Source organism: Podarcis raffonei, chromosome 12, assembly GCF_027172205.1.
Source record: "Podarcis raffonei isolate rPodRaf1 chromosome 12, rPodRaf1.pri, whole genome shotgun sequence".
Lineage (NCBI taxonomy): Eukaryota > Metazoa > Chordata > Lepidosauria > Squamata > Lacertidae > Podarcis > Podarcis raffonei.
Genome location: NC_070613.1, coordinates 32860056 through 32874690, shown reverse-complemented (window position 1 = coordinate 32874690; position 14635 = coordinate 32860056).

The following is a 14635-nucleotide window of genomic DNA, read 5'->3' as shown; positions in this document are numbered from 1 at the left end:
CGTTTGTAATGTAATTAGCAATCAATAGAACAACCCTCTGCCTACTCAGTCCAGGCAGAACCACTAAAACTGGCATTACTATGTCAAATTCTTTCTTTCTTCTCTAATGCTTGTAGCACCACTAACTCCGGCTTCTATCAACCTGGTTTCTAGCTAGGGTGCATGAGAGTTGTAGTCCAAAATACCCAGAGGGCACTAAGTTGGTGACGGTTGGCTTTCTCCATGCTACGCATCATCACATTGGGTGTTTCTCAGTTCTACTTCATTAGCTGTCACCAGCAGGGACAAAGAAACATGCAGAATGATAGCCACTTTCATGCATATGCCATGCACCGAAGGAGGTAGGACTACATTCTGCCAGGCCCATCCCCAAAATTAATCCCCAGCCTGCCAAATGCTGAGGTCTTAATGAAAATTGTCTCCCTGCAGCTTCTGGTGCCAATGGAAAATTCTCTCCCACTGTGAACAGAAGCTTCTGGTACAGTTTTCACGGGACCCATGGAGAGGGCAAAGGCAGGAGTCTATCACCACCACTGCAGTGCACCAAGACATAATTGCCTTCCCACTCCTCCATGCTTGCTATTTAAATTAAAGAATTAGGCACATTGACTGCAATCACACAATGAATGTCACATCTAGTTGGGCTCTAAGCAAACCCTATGGAAGGCTCTATCTGGAGACGGGCATTAGTGGATAATACCGTGTTATATAAATTGCTGTGCAGAACCACACTTTTAATTTTGCTTCCCACTGATTATGCATTTGAATTGCCACAGCAGCTGTAAAGGACCCTAGGGGGTGAAATCAGGCTAAGAACAGCTGGATCAGAATGTCAGTTCATTTCCCTAACTTCTTGGAGATAAAACATAAAGTCTATTGAATAAGCCAAACAGAAGACAGGGGTCTTTTGCATGGCCATTTGCCAGCGCATCGACATCCTTTTGCCCTCAACCATCCAGTTGCTGGGAGCCAAGATGCAATGGCAAAAGGTTGCACTTTACTGATCTGCATTCATGCAAATGTCATTATTAGCATTCGGTACCTGCAAGAGGCATCACAATCATCATCATCATCATCATCGTCATCATCATCATCATGTGCCCCAACCTGTCAAGCCTGTTCCTCCATCGATATTGCAGGAAGTGGCTGTAATAACAGGAGGAATGTGCGAAAGAACAGAAGACTCCACTAAACATTCTTCATAACATTGTGACTCTGGTTGCTTGACTTCTGGGACCATTTCCAGGAAACTACAGCCTGAAGAAATAGTACAAATGGTGACTATGAAGCCCACGAAATTAGGAATGAATCTGGCACAGAAGTTAGTCATTTTAAGGGAAAAGGCCAACTGGGAACTGCTCTGTAGACCTGGCAGCTGATGAATAGCCCCTATGTGTGGGGAGGAATGATACCTTTGGCAAAGAGATGAAACAAACTGCATTAGAAACTTCTAAATTAAATGTTTTCAGGGCAGAGCATGATCATGCAGCGGGTAACAGAAATGGATCTATGGAAAATGTATAACATGTGATAGTCAAGGCTAGGCTGATGTAGCCTAGTGGATCATGGTATGTCCCACAAAGGCGGCTGAAGAAAAGAAACCAGGAATGACAGTTAGCAGGGCCATTTAAAATGCCCAAAGACAACTCTGCAAAATCAACACAGCTGCGAGGACAAAGAATGGGCTTAAACACAGACAGGTCTCATTTTATTTTGTGGATGGAGGCATTTTGCACAGCACATGGGACACTGACCCTGCACCACAGCTGGTCTTCCAACTCAGAGTTAGCCAATGTGGGGCCCAGATGCATATCCAATCATCAGGGATGATGGGAGTTGTAATCCAACAACATATGGAGGGCACAGTATACGCTGAATCTTTCCCTGCCCTTGATCTCAAGCAAGAGATTCAGGCAGTACACAATATTGGAAGACAGAGTAATCTGTGTGTTTATTGTACAGAACACATGCTGTATTTTTCCATATATAAAACACCCCCATGTATAAGACGACCCCTATTTTTTTGAACCCAAAATTAAGAAATCAAGTTGTTGAGCTTTTTGGGGAGGTTACCATCACCATCGCTCTCACCCAGCCAGTCACCACCACTGCCAATCACTCCCCCCTCTGCATTCATAAACATGACCCCCAATTTCTGCCTAAAAATTGTTGGCAAGAAACATAGTCTTATACACGAAAAGATACGGTAGGTTTTGAATGTGTATTATAGGCACTGGAATACTTCATGAATTGGAACTACTTATTTTGCACACAAAGAGTGCAAAGGCTTAATATATCATTATAACAGTCAAATATGAATTCACATAGCACAGTTATTTTCATCAAAACAGCACATACGGACATTTTACTAAAGGCCCACCTTTCAAAATGTGGACGTTATCATTATTTGACATATATACAGTGGTGCCTCGGGTTACAGACACTTCAGGTTACATGTTTTCGGGTTCGCACCACGCTGAACCCGGAAGTACCAGAACAGGTTACTTCTGGGTTTTGGAGCTTGGACATGCACAGAAGCGCTAAATCACACTTTGCGCATGTGCAGAAGTGCCGAATCATGACCCGCACATGCGCAGACACGGCGCTGTGGGTTGCGAACGCTGCAGGTTGCAAACGTGCCTCCCGCATGGATCACGTTCGCAACCCGAGGTTCCACTGTACCACTCTCCAGACAAGAAGTTGCTATATTTGTCAATCTGATTAGGAAAGTGATAGGAATATACCAAGAAAAGAAACACTTCCCTCTCTTTGTATGTCTCTTCAATATGGCTGTCAGGTGCATGGCAGAAGGGCCTGCTGCCTTTCAAGATGGCAAAATCTGCTTGAAGTTCATTTTCCTACACATCACTTGATCTTAGCCAAAAGGCTGAGAAGCGAAGTTCATTTTCCTGTGTTACTGTGGCCTATGAATATCTGCACCTTTTAACCCCCGAAGCTCCCCTACCTTGCTTGCTATTGGGTTTGCTCTGGAAGGCCGTAACCTTCATTTTTAACATTTCCTCAGCCCCCATGCTCAACAGTTTTTGTGGGGCTCGGGCTGGCTGCTGGCTGCTAGTCTAAGGGTCAAACTAGGCAAAATGCCATTTGTGCAATTAGCAACTCTGTGAATGACTTCTAAAAGCTCAATGGCCAGTGGAGGGATGCAGTCTGGATTGGCACCCTGGTGCAAAGTATGCAGCCTTAAGCCTTGGCTCTCCAGTGCAAATAGCAGGTACTTGATGTGGATTGGGGTAAAAGGTTAAACCCAGGGTCCCAAACCCTCCAACATTTCTCTGATGAAAATAAGGATGTCCTATTCCATAATAATAAATTATTTATACCCCACAAATCTGACTGGGTTGCCCCAGCCACTCTGGGCAGCTTCCAACATATACTGTATAAAACATAATAAAACATTAAACATTAAAAAAAACTTCCCTGTGCATGGCTCCCTTCAGACTTCTTCTAAAGGTTGTAGAGTTATTTATCTTCTTGCCTTGGGGGTAGCATAAGTCCATACCATCCAACATTTTGTCCAAAGAGAACAGGGACGTCCTAAGGAAAAGTGGGACATTCTGGGATCAAATCAGAAACTGGGACAGCTTCTGCAAATCTGGAGGGCTGTCCCTGGACACTTAGGGGGTCTGGGGTCCTGATCCAGTTTTGTACCCACACCTACAATGCACTTGAAATAGCCACCACTCATTGTATAAATGGTGTCTCATCAATTTTGACCCTAAGACTGGACCAAAAGCGACAGTACCTGTGCGCATCAGCAGTTTCTAAACAGTGATTCAGGGAATATGATACATGCACATGTGGCAATGTGGAACTCCAGGCAGAAGTAGAACCATCACCCCAAGTATTTAGCATGGCATAGTGGTTAGTGTGTCAAGTTAGGGAGAAGTGGGGAGAACCAGGTTCAAGCCTCCACTCAGCTATGAAGCTCGGTAGCTGACCTTTTACGAAAGGACAAGAGGCAGTACTGCAGCCCTCAGGCAATACTGCAAATTCTTCCTCCATCCTTAGCCAACTTAGCTGAGGACAAATCAAAGGTGACATGGATCCCCAGCTGCATCTCCTGGAAAGGGATGAACTTCCTAAGCCATTTGCCTCGCAAGAAAACTACCATGAATGCACTACCAGCCAGCAAGGGGAGGGAGTGTGTGGGTGTAGGAGGAAGTTCTGGTCTTGTTGCCAGCCACAGCTGGGCAGGCACTGAGTCTGTGCTATCCATTAATCATTATTAGGAACTGAGTGAAATGTGCTATTATTTTCAAATCTCTTTTCAAGCTAAACGCTCAAGATTGCATCATTTGTTTAATTTCTAGTTAATGTTTAAGAAATAAAACAACACTATTTTTTCAATTTTATAAATGGTTTAGTATGCCATGTGGCCAAACTACACATCATTTTAAAACTTGTGGACCCATTCCACCCCCCCTTTTGAAACTAGTAGCTGGGAGTGGGGATCAGAACTGCAGCATGCAGTCAGTGGGTTAACTCTTCCCTCCCGCACTTTGGTCCCAACAAAATTTCTCCCCCACCCTGTTTCCATTTGCAAGTGTAGGGAAGCTGCTATTGGTGAAGGTTACACACTGACTGTTAAGTGTAGATTGACCCACAGTATTTGATGTTGATGAGGATCCTTAATGTTTTCATGTATACAACTTTGTTTAGGCACAGCAATACAACATAAAGCACCATAAAAAAGTACAAATAATCATGAAAGTGTCTGGATAATAAACAGTTTCTTTTTTTATTTTATTCAAAATTATAACAAGACATATTATCCAAAAACATATCATCCTTGTTCCCCCCCATTTTTCCTCCCTCCCCCCTCCCACACAAAACCCACCCACCCCCACCCCACCCTCAGTTCCAGTCTTTGGTTTCTCTGAGACTGCTGTTTTCTGCAAGTTACAAAGTTGTATAGATCCTCAAACTATTTAGCTGATTATTATCCATAAAAAGTTTGTGAATGTTTATTCAAAACCTGCCAAGGAGTCCAGTTCGCTTTGTTGCATCTTCAGATACTTTGTAAAGGCACAACAAAGTGAACTGGACTCCTTGGCAGTTTCAAAGCCACAGAATGGTCTTCAAGGGATGCCTGAAAGTCAGTACTGATGATGCCTGCCAAATCTCTGCTGGAAGAGTACTGCACAGCATGGAACTAGTGACCCTAAATGCACGGCATCTAATGGAAGCTACTTGGGTCTCTGTAACACAGAGGATAACTAACAGTGGTCCTCTGGACGATCTCATGGTAAACACATTGGGGGCAGAAGTGGAATAGCACACACTAACCCCATGCCAACATCCTCATCTCCTTTAGCTGTGCCCCTAATCCTTTGGACATTGAATGGAGCTAGCTAAATGCAGTTAGAATGTTCTATGATCACTCATGGTTCCTGGTGATGGGAAGACACAGTCATCCAAATACACAAAGATTACTCCTTCAGGCATGTACAAAGGTCAGGGTAGAGGCAGCAGGACGGGGCATATTGGAGGTAGGGCTACCCACTCCTCCCATCACACATTATGAGAGCGCCTGAGCTGGGTTTATGCAGCCGAGTGGTCAAGCCAATAAAATGGTCATGATTTTTCATAACGGGACATGGTGGACTACTAACATTTGCCAGAATTTTGCATTTCCTGGTATTATTAAGCATTCTAAAATCAGCAATCTAAAACCAGTTTTCTCAAGAAGATGGTGTTGCAGCCGAATGTAAAGCAGACTGGGGTGTAGGCGTGCTTATGTCATAATTATGAAGCACATAGAATGAGACAATCATACACTGGAATAGACAGGAGATTGATGAATGGAGATAAGAGCCAGCCTGCGTGGTTAGGTTGACGAATATTGTAAGTGTGTGAGAGAGTGCAAGCAACCAGAAAACTTATTCATCGAACAATGGAGCAATTTCATCATGCCCTGGCGCAATGAGATGTGGGATGATGTTCAACTGCACAGCCTGTTGGAAACAATATAGTAATGGCTTAGCCTCACTTCTGCTCACTCAAATGAAATACGGATGTATTTTATTCTTTCTCATATATATGTGCATATATGTAAACACACACATACATGTACATAAGTGTGTAAAATGTATTTGTTTAAGTTTATATGTCTAAAATATCTAAGATCAATTCTTGCATGCCTGTTATAATCCATATAAATCTTTTAAAGAGGAATAAGTGAATGCAGTGAGGAAGTGGTTGTCTTCTGTCAGGGACCGTGCTGAGGAGGGCTGTACTGAGGAGGAATGGTGGGAGCCACCCCTCCCCCTCCGCCTGCTCCTGATTCAGATCCTGAATCTTCCCAGAAGCAGAGAAGTAGTATCGATTTGGAACAGTGGTTTGCAGTGGGACATAGTTCAGAAGACAGAAGCTGGGAAATACGGTACTGGATGGGGAACAGCTAGGAGAAGAAACACTGGGAGACAGAAGGTTAACAGATTCACTGTCTCTGGAAAGCATTCGTCTACTCTTCCCAAGGTCAAGAAGAGCTGAGAAAGTGGCAGAACAGAAAGCACACAAAGCACAAAGGCGACAAGCTCATATTACAAGACGGAGCAGTGATGTGGATTAATAGGGACGTAAGGGGGTGGGATTCTTAATTGGGAGCACCGCCATTTCTAGGAGATGTGTTCTTTGTTCTCTCACTGTGATTATTAAAGTTTCAAACTGGTAAGAAGACCCCTTTTCCTTTGTTCTGCTTATCTACTACCACAGGGGGAGGAAGCTGATTCCCTGAAACCTGACATCTTCTAATTTATAGAATTAAAGGTAAAGGGGCCCCTGACCATTAGGTCCAATCGTGACCGACTCTGGGGTTGTGGCTCTCATCTCGCTTTATTGGCCGAGGGAGCCGGCGTACAGCTTCCGGGTCAGGTGGCCAGCATGACTAAGCCGCTTCTGGCGAACGAGAGCAGCGCATGGAAACACCGTTTACCTTCCCGCTGGAGTGGTACCTATTTATCTACTTGCACTTTGAGGTGCTTTTGAACTGCTAGGTTGGCAGGAGCAGGGACCGAGCAACGGGAGCTCACCCCGTCACGGGGATTCAAACTGCCGACCTTCTGATCGGCAAGTCCTAGACTCTGTGGTTTAACCCACAGCGCCACCCAAGTCCCAAATTTATAGAATTAGAATAATATAAATTCCTCTTGGGAAAAGGTTCTAAATATTTGTATAGAGGGCATGGACATCTTCTAATAATGGAATACATTGTTCTAGAGCAGGCCTGTCTAACAGGTCGATCGCGATCTACTGGTCGATTGCAGGGTGTCCCTGGTCAATCCTGGTCGCTCTTGTGATCCTGATAGATTTAGCGAAAAGGAAAGGAAAGAGCTTCCCCAAAAAACTACTTTTTTTTATATAGTGGGAGTAGATCACAGTCTCTTGGAAGTTGGACACCCCTGTTCTAGAGCATGGCAGTCTGGACCCAGTGAAGACGAAAAGGCACTTAAAGAGTGGGCAGGATTGAGGAGACAAAGGTATAGAGGGCATGGACTGGAAAGCACTTTGGAACTCAAAGTGGTACAAATCAGCACCTGCACATGTGAGGGAATGTTCCTAAAAAAATTGACACTGATGACATCATCTTTCTCATATTACTTCCAATACATCACCAAACTGTTGGAGAGATTGTGGGAAGGAAGGGACTTTTGGTGGTGATGCCAACAGATGGTTTTATTATAGAATGAAAATTATCAGGAGTTAGCGAAGATGATTAAAACATATTCTAATTTCTCCTGAGTTAGCCCTACAAAATATGAGGACAGAAAGACACCAAAAAGACACCAAAAGGATTAAAAAAAGAAATTACATGGATGTTGCCAGCTGTCAGGATCTCTATAAAGCACAACAGTGGAAAAGGTTTTTAAAAATCTGCCTATATCCTTATGGTATTAAAAAAAATCTGGAATTGCAGAGAAAAATAACACATAAGTTACAGATCTCTAAGGGACATTTTTGTTCAGAATGGTGGGCTTTTATGTCATATACAGTGGTTTATTTTCAGATTTACAGGTCTATCTCCCCACATCCCCTAGAGAAAAAAAGAGAAAATATCTTAAAAGAATCCGGCTAGTGAACCTTCAAACTGTGTGGTCTTGGATTCCTATCTGGCCCATATCAGAACTGACTAAATTATTTCCTATGTATCATATGTCTTTGCATTAGTTTGCAGCTGTGCTTGATCTCTTTTTTATCACACCTCTAGTTTGTTGGGATTTATTTCCCTTTTTGCACCGCTTGCATGAGCACAGAATTAAGGATCTGGGAGAAATTAGGTTTAGTTCACGTTGCCTGCAAATTTGCGCTTCTGGAAACAATAGATGAACTGAAAAGCAGCTACGCTTCAAACATCACACTTCTCCTGAATATGATGCAGTTCTTAATCGAAATATATGTTTGCCAACATGCATATTAAAGGAAAGTGTGCACAATATCGCATCTTTTAGAGAACGTGTGGCAAGCAAAATTTCAGAATGGAAAAAATGAGAAACTGAGATCGACAGATTTGTCCATTGCTGCATAGCACACAAAGAACAACAAAGTATAATGTTCAAACAAGCTGGCAGTAGGTCCCCCATCGCCAACTTTCCCCCCATTATTTATTTACTTACTCAATTTATATGCTGCCCTGCCTTCTGAAGGAGCCCAGTCCTTTCATTAAAACTACCGTCCAAGTCCTCTGCTTCTCACTCAGCTTATTTCTCACACAAAAATCTAGCAATCTGGTAGAAAATGAGGACAGGAAGCTGCCAGATCAAGTTATGTAGCTCAGCATTGTCTGTTTTAACCAACCGTACCTCTCTGACATCTCAGACCAGGGCCTTTTTGGACCCACCTGGAGATGTCAGGGAATGAGCCTGGGACCATTTTGCATGCAAACCAAGTGTTTTCGCACTGTGCTATAGACTGGAGAAGAGAGAATACTTTGTTCAAATGTCTGGTATGCAGTGATCATTTAGCTGCAGGATGTATTGATTTCGTAATCAAGCCAAGGGACCGAATGGCTCCAAAATTATGTTTTCTTAAATTCTTTTGTTAAATTGATCCCCTTTATGCCATGCCCTTTATGCTATGCCCTTTATGCAATGACAAACCTAGACAGCATCTTAAAAAGCAGAGACATCACCTTACCAACAAAGGTCCGTATAGTTAAAGCTATGGTTTTCCCAGTAGTGATGTATGGAAGTGAGAGCTGGACCATCAAGAAGGCTGATCGCTGAAGAATTGATGTTTTTGAATTATGGTGCTGGAGGAGTCTTGAGAGTCCCATGGACTGAAAGGAGATCAAACCTCTCCATTCTGAAGGAAATCAGCTCACTGGAAGGACAGATTGTGAAGCTGAGGCTCCAATACTTTGGCCACCTCATGAGAAGAGAAGACTCCCTGGAAAAGACCCTGATGTTGGGAAAGATGGAGGGCACAAGGAGAAGGGGATGACAGAGGACGAGATGGTTGGACAGTGTTCTCGAAGCTACCAGCATGAGTTTGACCAAACTGCGGGAGGCAGTGGAAGACAGGAGTACCTGACGTGCTCTGGTCCATGGGGTCACGAAGAGTCAGAAACGACTAAACAACATGCCATAATGGGCATATGGGGCTTTCATAGCTTCAATGAACAAAGTGCGCAAGCCCTGACTGCTGACCGTTGGGGCTCACAAAGCTCTGTGTGTGATGTTTTGCAAGCCCCACTGATCAGCGGATCAAAGGTGTGGACAAAACTCAGGTCCCTTCATCTCATTGTGATGTCAGGTGATTGACAAGTGGGTGTTACCACCCGACTGTCAAACTCAGCCCCTGGGGGTGGAGGATCAGGATTCTGCCCACGCCTGCCTTACAGACAAAGACATGGGCATAAACAAGTGGTCCAAGTGTGGTGGAAGTGGTATAAAAATTTGCTGCATTCTAAGACATTCCTTCTTAGGGCTAAAGATGTGTGTTCAAATGACTTTCACCTCACTGTAGAATGCCAGTCTCTTTTCATCCTATATGCAGGAAACGGGGAAAGAAAAGGAGAATGCACAGGCAAGGATTTCCATAGTAAAAAGCATTGCCTTCATTTCCCCCCTCCTTATCTGATATTTATCCCCTTCATTGCTTTTACATACTGCAGGGCAGAAACCAAAGCAAACAAATAAGAATGATTACAGCCGACTTTTGCTAGTAGCTAAAATCAGGATTGTTGATGCATGCAGACAGGTCAAATACTGTTGTGATTTCGCATCAGCTTCTCCTGCTTTATTTCCATATTTTGAAAGCTCCCTTTAGGTTATGGCTGAAAACAAGAGGGAATCTATCTTCACTCTGGAACACAGGGAGGGCTCTCCTCACGAAACAAGAGCAGCATTCTGCCGGTGGGCTTGCCAGAGGGTACAACGTGACTGAGAGGATGAACTGCCCTCACTTGCCCTCACTATCAAGACAAAATACCTTTGTTTTGATGTACCCTTCATGAGACACAGAGGGATTGCACATCTTGAACGACCAGTTACTTCTACTCTCCTGCTCCTACTTATTATAATGTTAGCTAAGATATAGAGTGGCATCAGCCCACCAAAATTGCTGGTCATTCCTTTGCTGCGTCATCCCAGTATCGAGAGAGGACAAGCCACCATCACACAGCCTTCCCTTCTGACTATTGCCCATGGTAAAAACACAAGCAGATACCTGATGGTTCAGTCCATCTTCTTCAGGAACCTGTTTCTCACAATAGATAATCAGATGCCTTCGGGAAGCCAGCAAACTATTTTAGAAATTGTTTTAGGAATGAACTCACAGCTTAAAATAATCAACAAAATGTTAAAATATGTTCTGCTGCCCAGAGCAGTGCAAATGTTCTATAAAATGTTGTCTTTAGAGGTGCTGAGGAAGAATACAAACAGATACACTAAGGATGAAGCCTTGGGAAGGGTAAATCATCAGACGAAGGCAACTTTCAGATGTGTGCCTGAAGTGCAATTGCTCAGACTCCATCATGTAGGGAGTGGGGCCATGTTGATACTTGGAAGAATCTAAGCTTTCTGCAGAACATGTCATTGTACAGTGAAATATACTCGGAGTCAAGTGTGGATTTCATGCTCTTTATTCAGCTCATACTAGTGAGGAATGAATGTTCCCCCAAAATATCTGCTTTATATACATTATTTACACAATGGGCCATGCATGATTGGCTAATTCTGGGATTCTCCTGTAGGCCAATCAGGTTGTGGATTCACTTCCACCTGGAGCTGGATTGGGTGGCCCCTGCAGTCGAATCATACTGCTGCTTTCTTCTAGGACCAATCAGACTGCTGCATTCTGGACCATATTGTTCTAGGACCAATCAGACTGCTGCATTCTGAATCCTGTTGTTCTAGGACCAATCAGACTGCTGCCTTTTGGATCCTATTCAACTCAGTACATAACATACAGTTTTACTGCCTAGTGAACGTGAGCATGTTCTTAATCACGGACAGAGTTGATTTCACTACATCTGAATATCAACATATCATACAAATGGGAGGATTTTACTACATCATCACCGTTATGCAAAAATGTGCAAGGAGGATTCCCCATGCCAACTTGGCCTTTTGTTTCAATCATTCACACTTCCCATCATGAAGATTTCTGTTTAGAACGGCCAATATATTTGTTAACTTTATTTAGCAGAATTTGTACACCACATAGGGGTAACGACACGTAGACATGGCCAACGAGCACATACGTTTATCCAGTACATACTATTTCAACAGACAAAAGTTTCTCGGTTTGCATTGTCTTATGCAGTGTGCGCTGGAGAAAACAGGATTATTTTATGCATGATTCTATCAGTATGTGAAACAAAAGATAGCGAGATCAAGAAGGCTCACAATACAATGTGCAGTTCCAGGAATACATCAGACTTTGTGTGAGTTTATCTTCAGGAAATGGAATCGTATTAATCTACTTTGGATAAGAGGTTGAGGGCTCTCTTTATCTTTTTAAATAAACCAATTACATATTAACTTCATTTGATTTAGCAGAAAAAGGGAAACAGTCTCTATATTATTGATAAAACAGAAAACACGAGCAAGCTATTCTGAGCAAATGAACCCTGTTTTTAAGATGACACTTACTTCGACACACAAGAACCCAACCCTGCTTCATTTTGGTGTCCTCCTGATTGTTCTGCTGCACAGAGCCTTGGATGTCTGCCCCAAAGCCCTGAAGTCCACAGTTCTATGGCACAGATGTGCAAGGGTGCCAGACATGTGTTAATCTGGTGATCCAATCAACACCAGTGCACCATGGCCAATCCTGGCACTAAAATCCACTGGATTTCAGTCGAGGTTCCATTTTCCTCAGTAGCAACCCAGAGGAGTACACGAGAAAAACCATAGAATCCTGGCTTTAATTGAAACAAATGGCTCTGTTTAATAATATACAAAGCTTAATAGTATTATTAAATGATATAGAATGGAATTATGAATGATATGAAACTTGATTGGATCACCAGGTTAACAACAAAAGGAGATCAGGTGTCATACATGGCTAGAACTAGTCACTTGAAAGATCTCCCACTGCTTTGGATGTCCTTGGACCCAACTGCAAATTGACCTAAAAAAGAACAGCAAGGCAACAGCAGGCTTATCCACACTTATCTTTCCCCCTGCTCTGTCCATGCACAGGTCTGCAGTGCACTTTAATAATAATAATAATAATAATTAATAATTTTATTATTTATACCCCACCCATCTGGCTGGGTTTCCCCAGTCACTCGAAAGCCACTTTAAAGTGAGAGCATGTTTGTTTGTTTGTTTGTTTTGCCCCAGAGTTTCCCCCTCGAAAACCCCCTCGAAAATCAGAGCAAATGTCTATTTGGGTTTCCGCAGATTGACGTTTGCTCTGATGGAGCACTGAAGAACGAGTTTTGCAGGGAAAGCTCCAGGGTGAAAGAAACGGTGCTTGGATACTGAGCTTTAAAGTGTGGTGTGTGCCTGGAAAGAGAAGAGGAAAGATAGGTGTAGATAAGCCCTGAGTTGTCCCCAGAAGGGACAAAAGTCTCCCAGGTCTATTTCATCAACAGAGAACCTTGCTAAAACAGAAGGTTTCCTTCTAATACAGAATCTTCTTCTAGCTTACCCCAAATAATCATAATAAACTCCAGTGTTCTATATTTATATACTGAATCCTCATTTTTAATTTGCCATAAAAGTACTTTAAACATCAATGTAGATCCCAAATTGGTAGCACAGAGACATGGTGCTAGAGTTATACACCATTCATCTTAAAGTAATAAATTGGAATGAGCTACTTTTGAACGTTTTGCCGATTTTTTTGTTGTTATTACTTGACATTGTTCATTGTAGATTATTTTATAAATGGAAATAAAATATTTTTTAAAAAAACCCTGTAAAAATATGAGTTGTGATAGCACTGGTGACATAAAGGAAGCTTCTGGATCTATTTTTAACCACAGAAATGCTGCCATTCTGTTAACTCTTTCACCTCTGAACCGCTTAACAGGTGTGTCTAGGAAATGCACTTGTCGACTATGTGCAGAGTGCCTTGCCAGATTCCTGACCTTCTGCACCTTGAAGAAGGATCGTATGAGCCCACCACATTCTAAATACAGCTGCGGAAGTAAAAAAAGAAGAAAATGGAACTGTCAGGTCCTGATTTGTCCTCCTAGACAAACAGGGAATAACTGTCAACATTCCTTCCTGCCCCCACCCCCAGGTCAAGCTCAAATACTTGTTTGATCAAATAATTGTAAAAAATCTTCTTCTGCATTATCCTATCTTCCAGTTTGGATGATACGTGTTTAATAATAACATTAAGCTGGTGACTACAGGAGCACACATTCTATAAATAATAGCTCCTCCCAAACACCCTATTTTTAGATGTCATTACATCTAAGACTGGTGTCATTCTAGAATGTTGCTTTGGAATACAATTCTGCTTTAGCATCAGATATCATGCTATCCTATTAGGGACGCGGGTGGCGCTGTGGGTAAAAGCCTCAGCGCCTAGGGCTTGCCGATCGAAAGGTCGGCGGTTCGAATCCCCATGGCGGGGTGCGCTCCCGTTGTTCGGTCCCAGCGCCTGCCAACCTAGCAGTTCGAAAGCACCCCCGGGTGCAAGTAGATAAATAGGGACCGCTTACTAGCGGGAAGGTAAACGGCGTTTCCGTGTGCGGCTCTGGCTCGCCAGAGCAGCGATGTCACGCTGGCCACGTGACCCGGAAGTGTCTCCGGACAGCGCTGGCCCTCGGCCTCTTAAGTGAAATGGGCGCACAACCCATTGACAAGACAGAGTCTGTCAAGACTGGCCCGTACGGGCAGGGGTACCTTTACCTTTACCATTTATCATGCTATCCTAACAGCCACTTGGCATTCATGCAAAAATAACGGCAGCAAGATCGCTCCTTTGATTCATTTGGGCGTGCAAAGTGCAGAGGAATTCCCCTGCAGCTTGTGTTTCTTGCTTCACACCCCAAATAACAACAATAATAAATAATTATTTATTGAATTTATATACTGCCCTATACCCGGAGGTCTCAGAGCAGTTCACAAAAAACAAACAAACCACAAAATACATAATCAAAATATAAACAACAACCCAATAACCCCCCCCCCCAAAAAAAACACACACACCA